The 10,405-nt window shown below is 39.7% G+C and overlaps 1 protein-coding gene and 1 pseudogene across 2 annotated transcripts in view; one reads left to right on the top strand and one right to left on the bottom strand.

The window, feature by feature from the left end:
* Nucleotides 1-1,419: 1,419 nt before the first annotated feature.
* The window catches only part of ADIPOR2 (adiponectin receptor 2), a 77,015-nt gene continuing 68,029 nt past the window's right edge, over nucleotides 1,420-10,405 (top strand). Inside the window, exon 1 of one of the 2 annotated variants that reach the window (XM_047065359.1) lies at nucleotides 1,420-1,578. The gene's annotated coding sequence lies outside the window, so the exon portion shown is untranslated. Of the gene's footprint in view, nucleotides 1,646-10,405 lie in introns of both variants that reach the window. The other variant, XM_047065360.1, reaches the window with a different exon arrangement.
* On the bottom strand, nucleotides 5,101-6,198 carry LOC124501837 (protein SDA1 homolog; annotated as a pseudogene).

Here is a 10,405-nt window from a genome sequence, read left to right as displayed (position 1 = left end):
AATATGTAAATTTAAAAAATTTACATTTTCAGTGTAAACTACTCCTTGAAGGGAATTTATTCTTTTAATTTCTATAATCTTATTTGCATTAATTTTATCTCTTGCAACCTTAACTGGGTGGCCTAATTTATCGTATTAAGAGCATTTTATTCATGCTCCTTGTGATTTTAGTGACTTTAATCACTTCTGAGAATTTACATTTCCAGGCTTGAAGAGTTCCCTATTTTTTTTAGGGGCGGGTTCCTCATACATTAGACTCTAGGCCTTTTGGTTATGAGATCTGTGCAGGTTTTTCCAGAATTCTTTGTTTTCTTCTGCTGTGGTTCAGGGAAGGACAAGCAAGGTATGGGCATAAGTGTTCTTGAAAGCTTATGGATTTCCTCTATATCAATAACAAGACTTTTGACAGTTAAGGCAATTACCTCTTCAGAGTGTGATAAATTCATCTTATAACTGAACGTGAGAAACACATTTTTCTATGCCAACCGATTTCACCTGGCTATCCGAAAGTACAGTGTTCTCACTGAAGCGTTTCCAAAGCCAAGGCGAAAAACAAAGAAACAATTACCATTTCGGAAAAGCGAAAACCTTTTTTTTTTTTTTTTTTAATTCTTCCGGTTAGTGAAAAAGCGAACTTTTGGCTGGGGGGTGGGGAGCTTTTACTTTCTTTTCTTATAGAATAAGTATGTAGCCAAACCATTCTTGGTTTCTTAGAAGTTAGAGCTCAATAGAAACTCATTCTGGGAAATAGACACAGTATTTAATGCCAGATTAGTTTCTGCTATTACATTTCTGCTATAGTGATCTGCTATTACGTTAAAAACATTTTACAAATTAGTCCGAATTACATGTATTTTAAGAGTGAGTGGGTTCACATTTGTTTTTTAGAAGGCATGAATCATAATACCTTAACAAGGTAATAAAAGGTAAACGCTATTGTCTTGCAGAAGACTTGGCTAATACTTTCGGATTTATTTCGGAAGCTCTCACAGACGACGCTTAGCAATATACTGGCCGTTGGCAGAAACACGAGCCACCCTAAAAATCCCAAAATTTTGGCTTCCGCCCAAGGTGTGTAGCCCGTATCCATAGAGACCGGAAAAAGCGTCCCCTAGCCGGGCGGGCCCCTGCCTCTTCCGATCTAAATGCTTCCGCTTTCTATGGGAGAAAGAAAACGAAGGAGATTTGTGTGAGCGCCCGCGGAGCACTTTCTCAGTACTGTTTTCGTTGAGTTCCTGGCCGAACCACAACTCCCAAGATGCCACCACGTTCTAGAGCGGTCAGAAGAGCAGTTTCCGGTTTTGGCCAGCGCGCCTGCGCACTAGCTCTGACATTATTGGTTCGAACCGCCTCGTGCGATGCGCGTCACGGCGACGTGCAGTCGTGGGGGCGGGAAGACGCGGCGGCGGCGGTCGCGGCGGCGCGAGCACGATCCGAGACGCGGTATCGCGGCGGCGGCAGCGGCGCGGCTACCCCGGGTTCGGTCCCCTCCCTCCTCCGCTCCCCCCTCCTCCCCCTCCCCTCAGCTCTGGTTCCAGAGGAGTCCGAGACGCGCGGCGAGGCGGCGACAAGCTCTGGGTGAGGGTCTCTGGAGTGTGAGCGCCGTTTCAGGGGAGAAGAGGGAGAGCCCGGGGTCGAGAAGGAGGTGAGGGCTCTGAGGGGGAGAGTGTCCCCGGCGCGGGCCGGGGAGCGCGCGCTCCGTCCCAGCCTTCAACTCGGCCTCCTTACCTGACCTGTCGCCCTGCACGGCGTGCTGTGCTGTGACCGGGGGGACCGACCGAGAGGGGCCTGGAGCCGCCCTCCTTTCAACCGCTGTCTGTGGCGCCTGGCGCCCACCACCTGCCTCGCCCCTCCTGATACAGCGTCCGGGGCACTGTCTCAGCTCTTCTCCCCTTCGCGTGCAGTTGCCCTGCCTTACTGCCCACCGAGAGAATCTGCCCTCCCTTTCTTCATTTTTGTCTCTTATTAGCTCTAGGAATTTCTTTGGTGGCAGGCTTCGAATGGGATCTGCTTAGTGCTACTTTTCTAGTCCCTGGGGTAGGAAGATTTTCTTTACCTTTTCTTTGGTGGCGCTTCAGGCAACCTACTTGGAATAGTTAGTACCTTGGGCCCTGTTTTCCCAAAACTGGTTTGGCCTTTCGTCTGTCATTGCTTGCTTCTTTTAAACTGATGCTAACAGGGTTTAAATCAGTTCATCTAGGGGTCCATGAGAGAGTTTGGATTGGAAACTGTCAGGTAACTTTTTTTTTTTTCCTCTTTTTGGTTTTTGACATTAAATACACATACGTTTGTCTCTGGAATTTGACTTTATGAGACGGCCCAACTGTGACTTTTGGTAGAAGGATTCAAATGTCAGATTGGAATTTTACTGGGTATGATGACTTCAGTGCAGGTTGTTGGCATTTTTTTTAGTACACTGGCCTTTTAATATTTTTATTTTTAGATGCTGGATTTCTCAGCCTTATGTTAGCCCCATTAAATCTCTTCCAAAAACAGTGCCCCCATCCCCAAGAAACTGTTTAAAATTTGAAGAAATCTGTTGTAACATTTAAAATAATTTGATCACAGAACTTTTCAGTGAAATGTTAAAAATAATTTCCTTCAACGCAATTAATTTTGGAGGGGAGATCTTAAACTTATTTCTGAAGTTTGAAGTGTTCTCTTATCCAAAGGCCACCTCTATGTCTCCTTTTACCACCCTCTGACTTTTTTTGTTAGAATTTGATAGATTTTTCTACTTTCTCATTTCATAGAAATGAACATTTTCATCCATAGTATTTATTTTATAGAAATTTCATTTCTACTGCTGTTGTTCATAGATATTTTCATGCTTTCTCATAAATATGTCAGAGTGCTGACTGTGATGATCTGTAACTAAAATAATTTCATCAGTAGTTGGGACTTCCGCACATGTGTTGGCAGCTGCTTGGTGAATTATTGCAAACTTTGAAAACATTTCAGATTGATTTAAATATGAAAGACGTTTCTTTTAGCTTCTATTTGTAACTACATACCCACCAGTATATGTTTATATCTACACTTTATAGGCTATTTAGTAGCAAATTTTCTCTTCTTACCTGAATGTTAGGGATGAGAAAAGGATTTCCAGAGCCTAAGAGTTTGTCTTTTTCTATTCCTAGACTATGAATAAGTAAATGGGTGGATTTTTTTTTTTTTCCCCCACAAATGGTGTCAATTTAGCTGATGCACTTTCTTTGGTATAAATCACATCAGGTTTTCCAAAATGAAAATAATTTTATTTTTTATCTCCGGGAACAGACTTTATGGCTTGTGGGGCAACTTTTGCTAGCTGTTTTTGTAAATTAAGTTTTTATTGGGATATAGCTGTATGTATTCATTTTGATGTTGTTTGTGGTTGCTTTTGCAGTGTAAGGGTAGAACTGAGTGAGTAGTGGGACAGAGACTCGTACAGGCCTGCAGAGCCTAAAATATGTATTGTCTGGTCCTTAATAGAAAAAGCTTGCTGACTCCTAGTTTATTTTATTAAAAATCATGCATATGTCATGTAGAAAATTTTTTTTAATTTTTTTCAACATTTATTCATTTTTTTGAGAGTGAGAGAGACAGAGTGTGAGTGGGGGAGGGGCAGAGAGCGTGGGAGACACAGAATCCGAAGCAGGCTCCAGGCTCCAGGCTCTGAGCTATCAGCACAGAGCCGACACAAGGCTGGAACTCAGGGACCGCGAGATCATGACCTGAGCTGAAGTCTAACGCTCAACCGACTGAGCCACCCAGGCGCCCCGTATAGAAAGTTAAAATGAATCAGAAAAGTATAAAGAAGAAAGTAAAAATTGTCTAGAATCACACCACTCAGAAGGGTTTGTTTTTGTGATTATTCTTATAGAATCTGTTAGTTGTTTTTGTATAAATGGGCTCATATTGTTAAGTGTTGGTTTGTAATCTGGTTTAAAAAAAACCCTCATTGTCTATTTATATTTATTTGTGTATTTGTTTATTTTATTTTAAGTAGGCTCCATGCCCAACCTGGAGCTCAACTCATGACCCTGAGATAAAGAGTCATATGCTCTACCGATGTAGCCTGCCAGGTGCCCCCAAACTCAGATTATTGTTACATCGCTATTGAATACATTTGTACTTCTGCATCAAAGAGCTCACTGGAAAGGGGCTGGATGAACCAGTTTTCCTAATTTGTTTACCAGTTAAGATAAAAATAAAATCAAGAATGAAAGATGCTTGATGGTGATGGTGGTGGTGGGAGCACTTCTGGTGTACTGGTACTTTTCCAATACTTTACGTGTATCAACTTACTTACCTGCAGCAGCTCTGTAGAGACATGTACTAGTATCCGTATTTGAAGATGAGGAAACTGAGGTACAGAGAAATTAACTGCCCAAGTTTGTCAGCTAGTTAATAGTGGAGTTGGGATTTAAATCCATGCAGTCTGGTTTTAGGACCCAGGCTCCCAATATGCTACAGAGCCTTTCCGCTCAAGGTAGAAAGTTTAGACAGTCCAGGGGTACATGATGTAGAAATTTGTTACACACTTTATTTCAGTTTCACTCTTCGTAGAAACCCACTGTTAATAGTTTGATATAGAGATTGCCACCTCTTTGTCTGCTTATACAAATGTTTATTCCCAAATCTGTCCACATGTGCAGGTCTTAAAAAAATTAATAGACTTCATTTTTTAGAGAAGTTTTAGGTTTACAGAAATTTCTATGCATGGTATAGAAAGTTCCCATATCACCTACTCTGTTTTCTCTTATTAATAACATGTATTAATGTGGCATATTTGTTACAATTGATGAACCAATATTGTTACATTGTCATTAATTAAGATCTGATTATAATAGGGCTCCTCTTTGTGTTGCAGAGTTGTTTTTTAAAAAGGGATTCAACCAGTCATTGTTCTATAGTGTGCTTTGTGGTTTTCAAAATGCAGTGCTTCTGGACTTTTTAATGCAAATGAACATCATTGTTTCACTAATTTTCAGATTAATGACACATATTTAACAGTCTTCTTGGAATGGAAAAGTTGCTTGAAAGTTACTTCATTCTGTTTTTTTCTTTTTCAAAAGTTTATGTTATAGTGCCAGTTGCTTTTCTCTGAAGGAATGCTTATTTTTTGATTGGACATTCTGGCTCCTCCTTGAAGCTGTTCAGCTTCTTGGAGATTTTGTTGCTGTTCTTCGTTGGAAGCGTGATAACACGTCAACCTATTTACCATTAGCATTCTCTGCCTCACTGAGACAGCTACTTCCCCATGCATCTTTTTTGTTCTCTTCCTCTTTCTCAATTTCCAACACTTCTGTTCCTAGAATATAAGCTTTAGCATTTAATTCTCCATATCCTTGTACTCTTGATTTTATCTAGTCTTACCCTGGAATTTCTTCTGCATCTGAGAAATTCATTGTTCAGAAGAACTGAGTCAAAGTTGCAGCAGACATCATCAGATTCTTTACTTTGAGTGTTTTATACTAGGCCAGGATTTGGGGAAATGGAGTCATTGAGCGGTTATCTTTTTCTTAGAATCTCCTTCATTGATTCCTACTGTCATGATTTCCTCAGAGTTCTTGTCCACAACAAAATGGGTGGCCTCAATTATGAGCAATGACTGATCTCTGGGACTACCAGCTTATGAGATGTTTGTGCACAAACAGAAGGATCTTGCTCCTTCTCTTTGGTGCTGCTATAGAAACCTTTGCACAAAGGGATAGAAATTAGAAAAAGCTCATGAATTCCCACCAATCTGGAGATAAGTTTGTAGAGTATCTCTTTAGAGCTCCTTAGCAGCAATAGTATTTCTGCAAAACCTTGGGGAATCAGGACTCAAATGGATAGCTGAGAAGTTAAACACCTCTGTTTTTTTCTCTTCTTTTGTTTCTAAGCACTTCCATAACCTTTTCAACCTTTCCTTGTATTTGGAGCCTGTTTTCCTTATGGCATACTGCACTAAGATTCTTAGTCACTGTCCTGTTTCTCTTGTTCTTTTTTTCCTAGGAGGAAGGTCAAGGTAGCAACTAATACTTTGGTGACCTTAGAGAAGCATGAATTGTGATAACACTGGCAGTCTTGGCATCATTTCAGATGTTTCTTCTGGAGTTCAGTCATCACTTTCAAAGATATCTTGGCTACAGTTGCATTGCTGTCTCTTAAAATGTGCATATGGAATTCTGCAATAGTATATTCACTTTCTTCTTCTTGTTTTAATGTTTGTTTATTTTTGAGAGAGAGAGAGCTTTGGGGAGGGGCAGAGAGAGAGAGGGAGACAGAGGATCTGAAGTGGGCTCTGCACTGACAGCAGAGAGTCCCATGCAGGGCTGGAACTCACGAGCTGTGACATCATGACCTGAGCTGAAGTTGGGCTCTTTTTTAAAAAAATTTTTTAATGTTTGTTGATTTTTGAGAGAGAAAGCATGAGCAGGAGAGGGGCAGAGAGAGAGGGAGACACAGGGTCTGAAGCAGGCTTCAGGCTCTGAGTTGTCAGCACAGAGTCCGACGCGGGGCTCGAACCCACAAACCATGAGATCATGACCTGAGCCAAAGTCGGACTCTTAGCCGACTGAGCCATCTAGTATTCTTGTATTTTACACTTTTTTCTTTTTTTTTTTTGTAATTTTTTTTTTAACACTTATTTATTTTTGAGAGGCAGGGAGACAAAGCATGAGTGGGAGAGGGACAGAGAGAGACACAGAATCCGAAGCAGGCTCCAGGCTTTGTGCTGTCAGCACACAGCTGGATGTAGGGCTGGAACCCATGAACTGTGAGATCATGACCTGAGCCAAGTCCTGATACTTAACCGACTGAACCACCCAAAACCCCTCTTTTATTGTTTTTAAGGAGGCTTCATGGCCAGTGCAGAGTCCAGTGAGGGGCATGAACTCACAACCCTGAGATCAAGAGTTGGGTGCTTAACTAACTGAGTCACCCAGGTGCCCCAGTATTTCACAGTTCTATTCTGTTACAAATGAGTGTATAAAATCTTAGAAGCTTATATGGCAATGTAGAAGTTAAAAGAAGAACAGTAGTGGGGTGCCTGGGTGGCAGTTAAGTGTCCAATTCCTGATTTCAGCTCAGGTCATTATCTTATGGTCATGACATTGAGCCCCACATTGGCTCTGTGCTAGGCATATAGATTTAAGATTCTCTCTCTCCACCCTCTGCCTCTTCCCTGCTCACTCTTGTGTGCTCTCTCTCTTAATTGCTCTCTTTCTCTCTCTCAAAAAGAAAAAAGAGCAAACTTGATGGGTTGATCAGATTCTTCTCCCAGAGATCAAAGATTTGCAAAATGTTATTGGAAGATCTGTGTTCAAGATAGTGTAATTGTAGGAGAGCAGATCTTTCAACTCTTGAGGAAAGTTGTCTAGATGTTCTGGGTAGCAGTGACCAATTGGTGCCATAAACGTCACCAACTTTGCCAGTTCTTTGCTGGGTTTATTTGGTTGCAGTTTGAAAATCTCTACTGAGATTTGCATTGAAGTTGATTTAGAATTATTTTAGGTGGTGCTTACATTCTGTAGTTATTCTTCCTAGTACTTTCTTAGATCTGTTCATCTATTAAGATTTCCTACTTAGCCCTTGAAAGCAGTGTGATTTTGCCACCCCTCTTGAAAAAATCTGAGTGATGGCCAGTAGATTATATATTTCTTGAGGGTAAAGAGAGGGTAGCTTTCTTTATATCAAACAGCAGTCCTGGTGTATAGCAAGTAGGGAGTAAATGGTCTTTTTAAAACCTAAATTGGATTGTATTCTTTTGCTAAGTGAAGTGCTTCAATTCTGTTAAAAATAACCTTTTCAAAGTCTTTGTGAAATACAAACTTGAAAAATTGCAGCTTTATCTCCTCTTTTAATTCTAAAATGAAATAAGGCTGATTGATATCCTAGAACCTGTTTGTTAGGAATAATTAACCTAATCTATTTAATAAGTACATTTAGTATTCAGTTTTGGAAGTTAAATGGATTAAATAGAGGATTTGTTTCACGTGACCCATGGTTTTGATTTTTCTGTTTCGTAGTATACCATGCGTTAGAAGGGATGTATGCTGGTTAAGTGATTATATAGCTTGACTTACTCAGACATTTTAAGTGTCCAGACAGAAGGAAAAGTGAAGCTAAATTCTGGAAACCGCCAGAATGTCTTCAGACATGGGGAAAATAACTGTGGGAAAGGACAATTGAAGTTTTTTGATGTAAGAGCACAGAAAAATAAGATTTTTTTAATAGCTGACTTACAGTATTGCATATTCTTTTTGGACTTCTGTGTTTTCCACGTTATGTACTAGAAAACAAAGCATATAAAGCATATGGTCTCGAAGAGACAAACTTAATTACCTTATTAAATTTTGGCCAGCTAGGCCTTTTGTATGCATTTTTTTGTTAGTATATTGCTGATTATTTTTCACTGGCAGCATATTCACTTTAATCCTATGTGCCCCGAAATCTTACTTTAGTGAGCATGTATACATAATTGTATCTGTACATTCCTTGGGTCAGGGAAGAAAGTGGTGGTAGTAAAAACTGTTTAGCATGTTGGAACAAGAGGGTTACTTTTATTTTCTTGGACTTTATTTATATCCAATTTCATCCAGAAATGTAATAAAATATAAGGAGGAAAAGGAGGAAGCATAATTCAATGACTAAGAATAAAATTTGGATTTGGGTTTTCTTGGCAGCAAAGGTAAAAATGGAAATATGGTAAAATACATAGCACTAAACTGGAAGGAGGAATAAGACCAATTTTCCAGGGGTAAATCTTTTCTTGACAGATTTTAAAGAACTGTTTAAATTGGGAATTAACATAAAAAGCTGTTTCTTTAATTTTTTGTTTGTTGTTTGTTTTTGCTAGAGGCCCTAGTTAAAGGGCTAGGACTAAGCATTAGCATTTCAAGCCAATGGAAGAAATTTTTTATGGGGTTGGTTTGAATTTGGGCTGCACATGTGTTTTTTATTTGGCTAACAGATTTTTTTTTTTCTTCAAAATACTTCAAACATTCAGAATACAGAGACCAATATAATTAACATTCATGTATCTACTCTACAGCTGTATTAAATCTTAATATTTTTCTCATTTCCATTTTTTTAAGAAAAAAATTGCACATACAGTTGAAGCACCTTCTTGGATTACATTTCAGTTTCTTTTTAAAAAATTTTTTTTTTTCAATGTTTATTTATTTTTGGGACAGAGAGAGATAGAGCATGAACGGGGGAGGGGCAGAGAGAGAGGGAGACACAGAATCGGAAACAGGCTCCAGGCTCCGAGCCATCAGCCCAGAGCCTGATGCGGGGCTCGAACTCACGGACCGCGAGATCGTGACCTGGCTGAAGTCGGACGCTTAACCGACTGCGCCACCCAGGCGCCCCCTACATTTCAGTTTCTTTACAGAAGTAATGATTATCATGAATTTGGTGTTGATCATTCCTAATGCCAATTTTTATGTAATAACTGCATAGAAATACGTTTATAAACAAATCATAATATCGTTTTCCATATTTTCAAACTTGATGTAAACAACGTTCTGCATATTCTGTAACTTGTTTTTCATGAAATGTCTTTATTTATTTATTAAAAAAAAATTGTTTTTTAACGTTTATTTATTATTGAGAGACAGAGAGACAGAGCATGACCAGGGGAGGGGCAAAGAGAGGAGGAGACACAGAATGCGAAGCAGGCTCCAGGCTCTGAGCTGTCAGCACAGAGCCTGATGTGGGGCTCGAACTCACAAACCGCGAGATCATGACCTGAGCCGAAGTCGGATGCTCAACTGACTGAGCCACCCAGGTGCCCCTATTTTTAATTTTTTTAAATTTATCTTAGAGAGCGAGCCTGCATGACAGTGTGGGAGGGGCAGAGAGATAGGGAGACTGAAGATCCAAATTGGGCTTTTGTGCTGACAGCGTAGAGCCCGATGTGGAGAGCCTCATGTAGGGCTGGAACTCATGAACTGTGAGATCATGACCTAAGCTGAAGTTGGAGGCTTAACCAACTGAGCCACCCAAGCACCCCATGAAACATGTCTTTTAGATTCATATGAAACTGTTCATACATTACCATTTTTGACCTACAAGAATGACAGTTTCCTGTGGTTCAGCCTAATTATAGTCATCACTTTTATCTGGGGTACAATTACATTATTATATGAATACATCCATTTTTAATTTATCATGTTGATAGGTATTTAGGTTGTTTCCAATTTTTCCTCTTTTAAAAACAATGCTACGTTGAACATTCCTGATTAGGAATCCTTGTGCACATATTTCAGCTCTTTGGCAGGTTTTCTAAACTGCATGTTGGAAGCCATTAATGGGTTCTGAAATCAGTTTTAATCAGGAATTAAAATAGGATAGAAAAGTATTAGGTTGTATTACAAGCAGTATGGATAAAATGTTTTGTGAAAATTTTGTTTCTTTTTGTGTATGTGTATCT

Source organism: Lynx rufus, unplaced genomic scaffold, assembly GCF_022079265.1.
Source record: "Lynx rufus isolate CCGP_SWC_20201006 ecotype Redwood Valley unplaced genomic scaffold, mLynRuf1.p SCAF_7, whole genome shotgun sequence".
NCBI classification, from domain to species: domain Eukaryota; kingdom Metazoa; phylum Chordata; class Mammalia; order Carnivora; family Felidae; genus Lynx; species Lynx rufus.
This window is presented reverse-complemented; position numbering and strand designations above follow the sequence as displayed.